Source organism: Triticum aestivum, chromosome 6B, assembly GCF_018294505.1.
Source record: "Triticum aestivum cultivar Chinese Spring chromosome 6B, IWGSC CS RefSeq v2.1, whole genome shotgun sequence".
Lineage (NCBI taxonomy): Eukaryota > Viridiplantae > Streptophyta > Magnoliopsida > Poales > Poaceae > Triticum > Triticum aestivum.
In genome coordinates this window covers 596,172,927-596,181,203 of record NC_057810.1, presented here as the reverse complement: position 1 = coordinate 596,181,203, position 8,277 = coordinate 596,172,927, and positions in this window count along the sequence as shown.

Genomic DNA, 8,277 nt, shown 5'->3' with positions numbered 1-8,277 from the left:
CAGAGAGAACCAGGAGGACCCGAACGGATGCGAGTTTTGAAAAACATGCAGATGAAAATGCAGATGATGACATGGCAAAATGCAACACGCAAGCATATGACATGGCAACGACGGCAAATAACTAGCAGACACCTGGCGCATCGGATCCGGGGCGTTACAACACTCCTCCACTAACAAGAGATCTCGCCCCGAGATCTTAGGACCGAGACGGAAGGGAAAAGGGATGAGGTGAAACAAGAACTCAAGAGGAGAAGCAAAGAATCGAGAGCACTCGAGAAGAAGAGAGGAACGACAAGAATGACGAGAATCGAAAGCTCACGGAATCAGATAGACTATGAAACCACTCCGGTTAGAACGAGATAAGAAACGAATAAGACTAAAAGGATTTAGGCAGCACTCCGTCTGAACATGGAAGGAATAGAACAAGAACTTCACAAGATGGAATGACACTTGACGACATAAACAACGCAATGTCTCTGGAAGAATTGAAAGAATTTGAATGAAAAGAACTTGGAAGGATTGAATGGAGTTGTTGAGGAAATCAACAACGAAAAGAATAAGCTTGTTGTGGACTTGTAGGTAACATCTCAAGAGATAACCGGCCACAAACAGAAATGGTTGGATAACTGAGAAGAACGAAGAAATGCAAAACTCCACTTCAAAAGAATATGTAGAATTAATTGCACTTCGAGACGCGAGAAGAAAAGATACTTGAACTCCACCAACAAAAACTTGATGAACTCTTGAAGAATGAATTAAATCATGAAGAACCACCATGAAGAACTCCGGTACAAAAGGATGATGAGATAGAAATGAAGGATGAAAGAATAAGATGAGCCTTGAGATGATTTAGATGGAGGTTCCGATGATATGGCCGAGGAAATTTGAACTCCGGAGAAGAAAAGATGAAAACACTTGGAACTAGAATTTATTCATCAAGAACAAACTCTGAAGGAAGGGATTACTCACTTGGATGAAATAAGAATAAGATTTATTGTATGCTTATACTTCATCAAATTAAATTGATGACAAGCAATGGATTTTGCATACTACTTTTTCTTCTTGAAAAAGCATTTAGAAGTGACATATCGCAAACTTGAGAAGATCTTCATGAACCACCGGTAAGATTGAAAAGAACAAAAGGATTAATATGATGACAAAGGAAAAAGAATCTGAATGAACCACCGTAAGAAATCAAAAATGACTGACGAAAGAGAAAGAATCGTCGGGAAGAATTAGAAGAATAAATAAGCTTGAGGGGATTTAGATACAAGAGAACGGGAAGAACTCGAGCTGATTAAAGAACATTTGAACGAAGCATCGGGATAAATGGATAACGGTAGCTGAAATGTGAGGACGAAGAATTCGTCTGGAACGATGGCCTCCGGTGAAAATAAATGGAAAAACAACTCCTGACATACTCCGGATGGGTAAGAAAGTATATCTGACAAACTGAAATAATTCGAGAGGACGACATGAAGCTAGAACCATGAAACTTTGAGAGAACAGACAAGATTTAGAGGAAAAATCTTCTTCGATCTTCAAATGACGATGAGAAACAACACCAAAATTACTGAGATAATCTGGGAGAATGAAAAACAAAGAGGTTGAGCCAACAATGAAATGATTTGCAATCGATCTTGGAAAAGCATCTGACTGATGAAATTCATTCTTACGTCAAACTCTGAAAAGAATTTGGAATAGCTCCAGAATAATTAGAAGAGTCAGGTAAGATCCTGGGAAAAGACCTGTGGGTTAGGGCCCACTGAAGAGAAAAACACCGTTGGAAAGGGTTGTTGAAGAGGTAGATGATACACCGGAACAATTGAAATATTTGAATGATGTGACAACCACGAATTAGTTGGAACATAGACGGATCTTCTGAGATGTCTTGAACACTCCGGAAGGATAAACTGGCGAGATGCGAACGAGCAATGAAAAAAAACACTTGAGCCAAGGAAAAGAATACGATCAACACCGAAAAACTTGAATTGAATCCACCGGAGAAGAAGAAGAGATGAAGAATGTCAAACGAGACGAGAATTCACCGGTTGTATTAATTTACGAAAGACTGAAGAGGTTCCGCACGAATGAGATAGATGGTCGAGAGAGAGTCAGACTCCGGGAAGAAAAAGGGGTGGGAGCTTTGAAGGGGAAATCGACGAACAACTTGAAGAGAAAACACCGATTGAAAACATTGAGGAAAGAAAGCAAAGACTTCACATGAGTAGGATGGATACTCAATTACAGACTCCGACTCTGAGATGAAAAGGGGTGGGCGGGTGGGAAAAGAAAACAACTGAGGATAGAGAAATGACTTCGTTGAGAGAAAACTGAGGATTGAACTTGCAAAGATGAAGAGGGTCGAGTCAACTTGACGAGAAATGAACCGGATGAAAACAGAAGAGAACCAACCATCGGAAAACCCACTGCGTGTTTGAAAGGGAAGAGGAGTAGTTCAAAACACCTACGTCAAGATTCCTTACCAGAGCGACGAAGGAGCAGAGGAGTAAAAAGAATTCCTGCTCTCCGATATAACTAGACTCCAAAAACAGTTTTCCTCTAGACTCAACAACGGCCAAACTACACGATCAATCAAGGGGGCTCCTAGGGTCGCTCGAGGCTCTGATACCAACTTGTCATGGCCAATATGCGACCCTATCCAGAAGGAACTCGATGGTCCCACCAAGGATAGACCCGCATATTGAAACGCTTTTGCAAGGTGGATATCATTACATCAACATTACATAATAGATGGGGATACATACAAAAGGCATACAATGCCACATGAATACAACATAATCTTACATAAGAGCACCATCCGACTACGGACGAAACACAAACAGAAACTCAAACGACATCCACCCTACTAGCCCAGGCTTCCGACCTGGAACCTATCCCCTGATCGAAGAAGAAGCAGAAGAAGACCTCCAAGACAAGCAAACATCGCTCTCGCGTCCTGATCATCACAACACCTGTACTCGCAACTGTTGTTTTAGTAATCTGTGAGCCACGAGGACTCAGCAATCCCATTACCAAGGGTATCAAGACTAGCAAAGCTTAATGCGAAAGGGAGGGGGGTAAAGTGGTGAGGTTGCAGCAGCGACTAAGCATATATGGTGGCTAACATACGCAAATAAGAGCGAGAAGGGAGCAAATGGAACAGTCGTGAAGCTAGCAATGATCAAGAAGTGATCCTGAACTCCTACTTACGTCAAACATAACCCAAAACCGTGTTCACTTCCTGGACTCCACCGAAAGGAGACCATCACGGCTACACACACGGTTGATGCGTTTTAATTCGTATTTGGTGTCAAGTTATCTACAACCGGACATTAACAAATTCCCATCTGCCACATAACCGTGGGCACAACTTTCGAAAGTTTAAACCCTGCAGGGGTGTCCCAACTTATCCCATGATAAGCTCTTGCGATCAACGAAGGATATACCTTCTCCTCCTAGGAAGACCCGATTAGACTCGGAATCCCGGTTTACAAGACATTTCGACAATGGTAAAACAAGTCCAGCAAGACCGCCCGATGCGCCGACAATCCTGATAGGAGTTGCACATATCTCGTTCTCAAGGCAACACCGGATGAACACTACGTACAACTAAAACCATCCCTCAAGTTTCCCCGAGGTGGCGCTGCAAGTGGCTCTGGTTCAGACCAACACTTAGACAAGCATTGGCCCAGGGGGGGGGCTATAATAAAGATGACCCTTGGGTTAATTACTCCCAAGGGAAATGTAGGTGATGGTGAAGCAAATGGTAAAACCAAGGTTGGGCCTTGTTGGAAGAGTTTTATTCAAAGCGAACTGCCAAGGGGGTCCCATAAATCACCCAACCGCGTAAGGAACGTAAAATCCGGGAACATAACACCGGTATGACGGAAACTAGGGCGGCAAGAGTGGAACAAAACACCAGGCATAAGGCCGAGCCTTCCACCCTTTACCAAGTATGTAGATGCATTGATAATATAAGAGATATTGTGATATCCCAACATAATCCTGTCCACCATGGAGCAATCTTCAACTTCACCTGCAACTAGCAATGCTATAAGAGGGCTGAGCAAAGCGGTAACATAGCCAAGCAATGGTTTGCTAGGAAGGGTGTCAAAGATTAGAGGTTCATGGAAATTCGGGAGGCTTGAGGAGCAAAAGATAGGTAGCGCAGCAAAGCGATAGAACGAAGCAACTAGCATAGCAATGATAGTAGTGAGATCCAGGGTAGCAGTCATCTTGCCTGAAATACCACAAGGAAGAAGAACGAGTCCCTGAAGAAGATGAAGCCACGAAGACGAACCAAGCATAGACGAACGAATCCTCACGATCGCAACGAAACGGGAACTATCGAGAAGAAGCACACAACATGGTAAACACACCACACATAGACAAGACATGATGCACAACAAGCATGATGCATGACAAAGCTACATGAAGCTACTCATGGCAAGAGACGATGCAAACAAGGGCAACACATCAAAGCAAGTTTAAATGAGGCCGGGAACAACATATAACAATTCCGGTAAGTCCCCATGTAAATTTCGAAGTTGGTCCAGATCTGAATAAACCTTATGTTCAAGTTGTTAAACAGCAAGTTAAGATGCACCAAGATGATCTACACGAGATTCTAGTCAAGTTACATATAAAGTTCGTTTAATTCGGAGATACGGTCTAGAAGATATGAGCAAAACAAGTTAAACATGGCATTGATGCAAAATGCAAACAAACATCAAGCAAACACACCAAAACAAGGATGCAACATGATAATATGAAACTACATGCAAAATCAAGCAAGTTTCATATAGAGCACACTCAAAACGGAGCAACGGTTCAACACACACTCTATACAAGATATGACAACAATCGGTCCAAAACAGCAACTAGGCATATTGCAAGCACCAAAACAACATGCTACAGCACCTCAACATGAGAACAAAAGGCATGGACATGATGTACATGTAAAGCATAACAAAACATGAACAGTGAGCTATCTCCAGAAATCACTAGAACATGCTCAAAAACACATGGCAAGATTGCATATATTAACAGTTTCAGACTTTACAGAGATAACATCAGGTTGTAATGTTTAGAGCTATCAAACAACATGCTACAGGAACTTATCATGGAAAACAAAGGCATGGGATGCTACTACTAAATACATAGAACAAAACTCCTTTATTGACCATGAGCCAAAAAGGATCAGAAGATATGATGGCACCCATGTAAACATAGCAAGTTATATGACAGATTCAAACATGGCAGGTACAACGATAAGTAGGCATGTTGGTGAGCTTGTACCACTCACCACAGAGCAATACCTGGCATGACAAGGTGACTAACAGTAAGAATACATGTTTATGAAGCTAAGCATGGCAAGAACAAGTTCATAGAGTGCATGGATCACTAGCAAAACACATGGCAAAACTGAACTTCATGTTAACAGGCTGACAACAACATTATTTAGAAACTTTGGAGCAAGATAACAACAAGCTACAGCAAGATATAAATGCAACCAGGGGAATGGATGGATAGAGCATGACATGTATAACAAAACATCCTTAGTGAACATCTCCAGATTATGCATAGAATGACTTTTGCAGTAGGTTTACATAGCATCACAAAATAACAGATTCAGCCTAGCAAAATAGTAACAACAAGTACCATACTTAACAAGCTTGATGCACTCAGTACACAACTCGCAAAAATACATGGATGGCACCCCTGTAAAGATGGCATTACATAGTTCAAAACACATGTAGAGCTCATGCTCATAGGATGCACACATCAAATGCAACAAAAATGACAAATCACCAAGTTATAACAGTTTTAGCAGATTAACATCATATAGCACTCTTGCAACGATGATTCCGGCATCAAGATGGACTCAAATGAACATGGTTCAATGTAATGAAATCAAGAGCATCTCACAACAAACATTGTGATATATTACACGCACGAAACGGAGCAGTATGCATAGAGATATGGCATGATGAACAAGGCATGAAAATGCTGAAATCTACGGGGACAACCGATTTTAGCAGAAAATAACAGGTGGGCGTCCGGTAGCTAAATTGCGCACGGGCGGGGAAAAGAGGGGAGGAGCTCACGTTGGGCTTGGCCCAGGAGGGGGGAGGACGAGGCGGGCTGAGGCGATGGGCTGGGCCTGGTGCAGGGACGGGCCGCGAGGCCCACGTGGCCGGCTGGGGTGTCGTCCTCCTCCCGTGCCCGCATAAAGAAGATAGAGGCGGTGGCGACGGGTTTCAGCAGGTCCGGCGAGGCCGGAGGAGGCCATGGGGTCGGCGGCTCTGGCCGGATCCGGGTGGTTCCGACCCCGGGGAGTCCATTCCCGGCGGCAGCGAGGTTCACCGGCGACGAGACCTCGGGCGGTGGCGGCGGCGGTCCTGCAACACACGAGATCTGAGAGAGAGAGGGCGAAAGAAGGAGGAGGAGAAGGCAGGGGGGTGGCGCGGTCTGGCCTGGGTGACGGAGGAGGCGGGGTCCGGTGGGGCTCCGGTGGAGGCGCTCGGGCGCGGGGAGAACTCGGGCGAGTGGGATCGGCGGCGGGCGGCTGCGGTGGAGCGCTCCCGCGCGAGAGCTTGGGCGCGAGGGCGGCTTCGGGCCCATATCCGGCCCGGGGCGGGCCGGTTTCGTGCTTCCGCGGGCCGCGGCGGCGGGGAGGCGCGGGGTGAGGTGGCGATGCCACATGGCGGCGGGGCAGTGGCTGGAGACGGCCAGGGGGCGACGTGGCGCGCGTGGATTGGTCTGGGGCGCACCGGCGGTGGTGCCAAGTGGCGGAGCAGGGTTGGAGTGGTGAGGAATGCAAGGAAGGGGGGTTGGCTGCGGCTGGAGGTAGGTGGAGGGTCTAGGGGGGCTAGGGTTGCCCAAAATTGGCATGGGGTTGTTTAAATAGGGTAGGGGTCTAGGGTTGAGGGATTTTGGGGTGGTTCGGAGCCTCGGATCACCATCGGACGGCTTCAAATCGGAGGGGGTTTAGCTGAGGGGTTGATGGGCTGTGAAGAGGGGCCTTGGGCTTTGGGGGAAGAAGAGATGGCGGCCCGGCAACGGTTTCCAGAGACCGAAAACGTCCGGCGAAGGTACCGGCAGCGGTTGTAGGTTTAACGGTTGGGCTATGAAATGGACTCTGAATGCGACGAAACTTGGCAGGTGCCTGTCTACACTATAATAAGACCGCACGACAAGTGTCAATTCATTCTGAGAACATTTTTATGCCACTTATAAAATAATATTTCGGAGGTGCCGCGAGCGCGTGCGAGTGTGGTCTGGACTCCGAACGGACAACAGAGAGAACCAGGAGGACCCGAACGGATGCGAGTTTTGAAAAACATGCAGATGATGACATGGCAAAATGCAACACGCAAGCATATGACATGGTAACGACGGCGAATAACTAGCAGACACCTGGCACATCGGATCCGGGGCATTACAGAATCGATTGGCCCAGAATAAAAATTCAGACAACTGACGCCTAAATAAAGTGATTTGAGATGAGGGTGCGACCTATCTGGCGGTATGGTGAAGTAGGCAGGTCCAGCAGCTGAGTCGGTGAGACCGGCGCTGTTGCGGTGGCGACCGGTGGCAGGGAAAGAGAGATGTTGCAATGGTCGACAGCTACGGGGAAGCAGCGCCAGGACTCTGGACGGATCCGAAGTTGGAGCCGCTCCGGCACCGTGAACAACGACGGGGGTGAATCGGCTCCGATACGATTCACGCGCCCGTTGTCGAGGCAGCACCAACAGCACGGAGTAAGAGGCACACGGCCCAGTGCATGACGGCAAATGGACAGTGTCTCCAGCATTAGGGAGGAGGGTGGCTGTGAAATTGTTGCGGTGGGGGTGCCATGGAGGTGGGACTGAGGTTTCGCGGATCGGGAGAAGGGAGCTTCCCGGGGAGAAGGTGATTTGGCGGGCGGGGGGGGGGGGGGGATTGGGAGGGGAGTGGAACCATGTCTTACAGACGCATTTGTCTGAAATGTGAGGGGGAGTTATAGTTCTACCCTTCCTTATAGGCTTCTCGGCTTGAGTCTATGTATTGAGGGTCAGGGATAGTAGAGTAACTTTGCTTCTCCCCAAATAGTGGACGGGAGAAATTTCGGGCGAGGAGGGCGTGTTTTGAACGATAGTGGGCGCGAGCGATTTCGGGCGAGGAGAGCATGTGTTGAAATAGTGGGCACGAGCTATTTCGGGCGAGGAGAGCGTGTTTTGCCAACCATGGTTTATGAATTACTAGTTGACCCGCTGCGCCAAATGGCGCAGA